Below are 6,277 nucleotides of genomic sequence, written 5' to 3'. Positions count from 1 at the left end.
GTCCCCCAAATCTCCCTAATCTGTGCACGGGCCGTGGTGCAGGATCCTGTCTCCTCCTCTCTCCTGTTGGTGAGGCACTGGCCTGGACGCCGAGTCTGCCTGAGAGCCGGAGCAAAAAGGAAAGCCCTAACCTAGCCCAGGAGATGGTAATAGGCAGAGAGTGCCATGCTAGGCCAAGCACGCTGCTGCAGGGTTGTGACTGTGTCTGCTTAGTTCTGAATAGCAAGGTGAATCCACGGCGTAAACTAGGAGACCAGGATAGCAAGTCCCGCGGCTCTTCTTCCCTGTCGCGCAGAGTGAACACCCAAAGCCTTTCTGAGGAAGCAGCAGCGAAGTGCGGTTCGTGCCAAGCTGAAAACATCTGCGAAAGCATAGCAGTCGCTGGGAAATCAGAGTCGGGTTCTGAGGGCTGCTGTTGCTGCTTTGCCTTAGCCTAGTATTGGCAGCACAATGGGAGAAACCCGCATAGAGCGAAAGCCTCTTTGCCCTGGCATCCCCTCTGGGAAATCACAGCATTCTTTGGGAAATCAGAGTCCGGTATGAGGGATGCTCCTGTTTGCCTGAGCTAGTCCCCTCAGCACGGTGTAAAAAACCCGCATGGAGCGAAATCTCTATGCCTGGCATCTCCTCTGCCTGATGAGAGAAAGCGCTGTGGCGCTTTTGAAAAGAGCCTTAAAAAAAGGGACACGTTTTCACTGCGGTCCCAGGAGCATGTCTGTGGAAGGTGCAGCTCGCTGCCGGGGGTGGGGGGGAAGGTGAGCAGGAGCCGTTGGCCTTCTGGTCTGGAAACGGTTGCGAAGCAGGAGAGCCGGCAATACAAGTATCACCGCTCCCTGTGCAGAGAGACAGAAGCCTGGCTGCTAAGGGACAGGAGGGGATGAGTAGGGCAGGCCTCGTGCTCCACTCTTAAACATGCCTGTCCTGAGTCTCTGGCCAAAGAGACAGCAGCTCCTTGGCCAACCTGTCCCTGGGGCAGACATGCGCTAGCCACCAGGCGCCTACGCTTACCTCGCGGAAACAGCTCCCTGAAAATAACGGGGAGTCAGATGCCATCTTCCTCCAGGATGTGGAAAGCTTGGGGGAGGCATGGAGTTTAAGGGGAAGGAGTGGGGGACAGTCCCCCAAAGCTCCCTAGTTCAGTTCACGGGCTGTGTGCAGGGGATCCTGTCACCTCTCCTTTCCTGTGGGGAAAGCACTGGCCTAGTCTGAGAATCCGCCTGAGCGCCAGAGTAAAAGGGCCAGCGATGCCTACACTGGGAGATGGTACGTGCATAGAGTGCCATCCTAGGCTACACACGCTACTGCAGGGTTGTGGCTATGTCGGCTTAGTTCGGCCTGGCAGGGTGAACCCAGGACGCGAACATGGAGCCCGGGAAAGCAAGGCCCCAAGAGGCACCAGCTCTCCCGCAGCTCTTCTCCCTGACGCTACTGAAGCCTTGCTGAGGAAGCAGCAGCGAAGTGCTGTTGGCTCCCAGCCAAAGCCTCTGCGAAAGCACAGCATTCGCTGAGAAATGTTCTGCGGGCTGCTGCTGCTTGCCTGAGCCCAGTCTCGCGGTGGTGGAAACCCGCATACATCGAAGGCCTCTTTGCCTGTGCATCTCTCCTGGGAAAGCACCGCGTTCCTTGGGAAATCAGAGTTGGGGTTTGGGGATGCTGCTGTTGCTTGCCTGAGCTAGTCTCCGCAGCTCGGTGGAAGATACCCGCATGGAGCTAGATAGATAGATAGATAGATGATAGATAGACAGATATCCCAGAAGCTGCAATGGCTAGGCTAAGACCAGGCTTTAAAGGCTTTTCTATGCTCTACTAAATACTTTAAACCGTTCATTATATCATAGCTAAGTGTTCAAATCTCCATTTGTTTCCTCAGTTCCTAATATTTATCTTAAGGTGACCTGATCTAGACTTTTGATCACCTTTGTCTAATATTTCTATTTTAACAAGTCCTTTGGAACACTCAGAGACTAAAACTTAGAAAAATACTCTGATTGTTATCTCATTCGCGTGGAAAATAATATAGTTTACCCATTAACTAATGATATCCATGACATTTTTAATTCTTGGGAGCTTTTGGTTAAATGAATTTTTTAAGGCTACCTTTAAATGAAGCTTTAAGCCATCACCACATGAATAAAATTAAAGAACTAAATGAAAACAAGCCAAGTATTTACAGAGGAATAGAATGTGCAGTGGAAAGAGTACAATTCTGAAATCATAAAGCCTAAATTAGTGTGATGCATCTTTACTAGCCATGTAATCATAAACCAGTTATCTAAATGTGTTAGCCTCAGTTTCTTCACCCATGAAAGGGTGATGATAATACTTATTATGCAGAGTTGTTGTGTGGATGTAATGAAGCATGGAGCATGAGAGTCTCATATTCCATGCGAAAATGATAGCTATTTTTATACTTATAATAATTCTAATAGTAGAAATTAAATTGTTCAAAATGATAATATTCATTTATATTGTGGCATTGTATTGACTATTCATAGACACATTTACCAAAATAAATTTCATTTTACTTTACATTCTCTGAGGATATATATTTCCTAATTCAATATGAATCTCATTATGAATAATAATTATCATAATAAATATGTTGATTTTTCTTCTTTTGAGGGAAGTATCCTTTACTGTTGAACATAAAGAAACTTAAGCAAGTCTGTCTTATTCAAATTTGCATGCTGCTTTCTTATGAAACTAGACTTTAGAGTTGTATGAAATAATTCATGCAGTTAAGACATTATGTTGGAAAAATGGGTGGTCAGTTTAGTATTTCAAAAGAGATTTTAAATTTAAACCTTAAAACTGAGCTCTTTCAGCCTTATTTATAGACCATCCTTCATGCTTCCTAAGTACTCCTTCATTGTAAACTAAGTAATAGTTTTTGTCACAGTGGTCGATAACTAAAATGGATTTTATATTCTAGTATTTCAGAGTTAGTTGCAGTTTCTACTTCCTTACTTCCTTTTTTGAAAAAATAGATTAATTCTACAAAAAGCTTTTGTTATCTTTATGAAAAATAATCGACACATTAATAATTTGTAAATATAAAGAAATGATTTCTTATAACATTGCAAACTTTTAACATTGTGTAAATTTTGTACAATTTGATAAATTGGCATACATCTGGTATTGCAATATAATCTACATAAAAATGTGAATACATCTACTATCTCATATAGTTGCCACTGTTTTTTATGCATGTATGGTAAGGGATTTTAAGAACTACTCTCTTTGCAACTTTTATGTATATAGTACAGTAGAGATGAACTTCAGAGGTCTTGGGGGTTTTGTTCCAGACCGCCTCAATAACGTGATTATCTCCATAAACTAAGTCAAATTATTATTATTTTTTTTGGTTTCGCAGTGCAAATAAAAAATTATGTTTCCCAGTGCATATAAAAAATAAACACTATACTGTTACTGTTCAAAAGCATTATGCCTTTAAGGAAAAACAATGTATATACCTTAAGTAAACTAGTTCTGAGTTTTCAGTGGGTCATAATTACTGATCACAGATCACCATAACAAATACAATAATAATGAAAAAACTTGAAATATTGCAAGAATTACCAACATGTGACAGAGAGACACAAAATGAACAAATGTTGTTAGAAAAATGGTGGCAGCAGACCTCTTTTTATACAAGATTGCTATAAACTTTCAACTTGTAAGAATGTGATATAGCAAAGTTTAATAAAGGGAAGCACAATAAAAATGGATGTATATATTATTAACTATGATCATCATGCTGTACATTAGATCCCCAGAACTTTTTCAATATTGAGGTTGCAAATTTGTACCTTTGACCACCTTATTCCACCCCCGGTTCACCTCTTGTCAACTCAACTCTAAGTTTCCATTAGTTTGCTTTTTCTTCAGATTCTGTATGTAAGGGATATCATAATACATAAATTAAAATATATATAAAATCTTTGAAATATTTCACTCAGTATAATACCTTCAAGATCCATCATGCTGTTGTAAATGGCAGTATTTCTTAATTTTTCATGGTTCAGTAGTATTCCATAGTGTATATTTCCATACTTATTTTATCCATACATCCATTAATGGATACTGAAGTTATTTCCATCTCTTGCTTAGAGTTAATAATTTTATAATGAACATAAGAGTGGAGATATGTCCTTCGAATAGTGACTGCGTTTCCTTTAGATATATACCTAGAGGTGGGATTACTGAATCATATGGTAATTTTACTTTCAATAATATGAATAATCTCCATACTGTTTCCTACAAATTTATATCCCTATCACAGTGCATAAGTTCCCCATTTTCCACAATATTTAACAAAATTTGTTAGTTTTAATTTTTTTGCTAGTATATATTCTAATAGGTTAGTAATATCTTGTTGTGTTTTTCAGAGGTAAACAACAACAACAACATAATGACTTTGCCCTGAGTTTCTACGTTGAGCACTTTTTAATGCTCCTGTTGGTCATTTTATATAACTTTTTGAAAAAACGTCTATTGAGATCCTTTTGCTATTTTTTAAATTATATATATTTTTCTATTTGTATCTGTTGGTTATTAACCTCTTTTCAGATATAAGATTTGTAAGTATTTTCTTCATCTTGTGAATTGTGTTTTCATTCCCTTTTTTTTTTTGGCATGCAGAAACTTTAGTTTGATGTAATACCATTTATTTATTTTTGCTTCTTTTGCTTGTGTTTTTGGCCTGGTATCCAAAAAAACTATTGGCAAAACCAATGTCAAGGAGAATTTTCCTATGTTTTCCTTTAGGAAATTTAGTTTCATGCATCACATTTATGTCTTTAATCTATTTCAAGTTAAGATTTATGAGTTGATATAAGGTTCCAGTTTCATGCTGGTTTATGTGACCTATCAGTTTTAAATATCATTTATTGAACAGACTATCTACCCATTATATATGTTGGCCCCTGTCAAATATTAGGTGACTGTATCAAAGGATTTATTTCTGGACTCTCAATTCTTGTTCAACTTGTTTATTGGTCCTGTTTTTATGCCAGTATACTTTATTGTTTTGAGCACGAGGGCTTTGTAGTATAGTTTCAAATCAAGAAGTGTAATTTCGCTTCTTCAATTCCTTTCTCAGAACTGCTTTAATTATTTGTTGTCTTTTATGGTCTCATATAAATTTTAGGATTCTTTACTTACTTCTGTAAAAAAAAATATTGGATTTTTAAAAAATATTTTTTATTTATTTATTTGACAGAGAGGAGATGACAAGCAGGCTGAGAGGCAGGCAGAGAGAGAAGAGTTAGCAGCTTCCTGCTGAGCTGAGAGCCTGATGCAGTTCTCGATCCCAGGACCCTGGGATCATGACCTGAGCCGAAGGCAGCGGGCTTAACCCACTGAGCCACCCAGGCGCCCCTAACATTGGATTTTTGATAGGAATTGAATTTACAGATGGTTTTCGGTAGTATGGACATTTTAACAATGTTAATTCTTACCATTCATAAATATGAGCTATCTTCCATTTATGTCTCCTTCAAATTCTTTATCAATGTCATAGTTTATGGGGTACAGATCTTTCATCTTGTTAGTTAAATCTTTTCCGAAGTATTTTATTATTTTTGATGCTATTGAGAATTAGATTGTTCTCTTTATTTTTTTCAGATAGTTCATCATTACAGTGTTAAAATGCTCCTGTGTTGTGCTTACTTTGGCAGCACATATACTAAAATTGGAATGATGCAGAGAAGATTTAGCATGATCACTGAGCAAGGATGACATGAAAAACTATTTTAAAAAAACGAAACAAAACAAAATTCCTGTCTTTTATATATTGATCTTGTATTTGGCAGCTATATTAAATTTGTTTATTCAAAATTTTCTGTGAAGTTTTTAGGATTTTTTTTACATGTAAGTTCATGTTATCCAAAAAAAGAAAATTTTACTTCTTCCTTTTTTTTTTTTTGTTTTTGGAGTCTTTTATTTCTTTGTGTTCCTTGTTTCTCTGGCTAGGACATCCAGTACTATGTCAAATGAGAGTAGTGAAAGTGGACACACTTGTCTTTTTCTGATCTTTAGGGGAAAACTTTCAAACTTTTTTGATTGAATATGAGATTAGCTCTGGGCTTGCTATATGTGTTTTTTCTTTAATGGACTTTTTAAATTATTTTTTAAAATTTTTTATAAACATATAATGTGTTTTTATCCCTGGGGGTACAGGTCTGTGAATCACCAGGTTTACACATTTCACAGCACTCACCATCACTCACCATAGCACCTGCCCTCCCCAATGTCCATACCCCCACCATCCTCTCCC

The 6,277-nt window shown here is 38.1% G+C and overlaps 1 pseudogene; it reads left to right on the top strand.

Moving 5' to 3' along the window:
• The first annotated feature begins 5,662 nt into the window (after positions 1 to 5,662).
• Positions 5,663 to 5,755, top strand: LOC131826218 (U6 spliceosomal RNA; annotated as a pseudogene).
• Positions 5,756 to 6,277: the final 522 nt, after the last annotated feature.

Source organism: Mustela lutreola, chromosome 2 (genome assembly GCF_030435805.1).
Source record: "Mustela lutreola isolate mMusLut2 chromosome 2, mMusLut2.pri, whole genome shotgun sequence".
NCBI lineage: Eukaryota > Metazoa > Chordata > Mammalia > Carnivora > Mustelidae > Mustela > Mustela lutreola.
The sequence above is the reverse complement of the archived record's forward strand: the minus strand, read 5'-3'. Positions and strand labels throughout refer to the sequence as shown.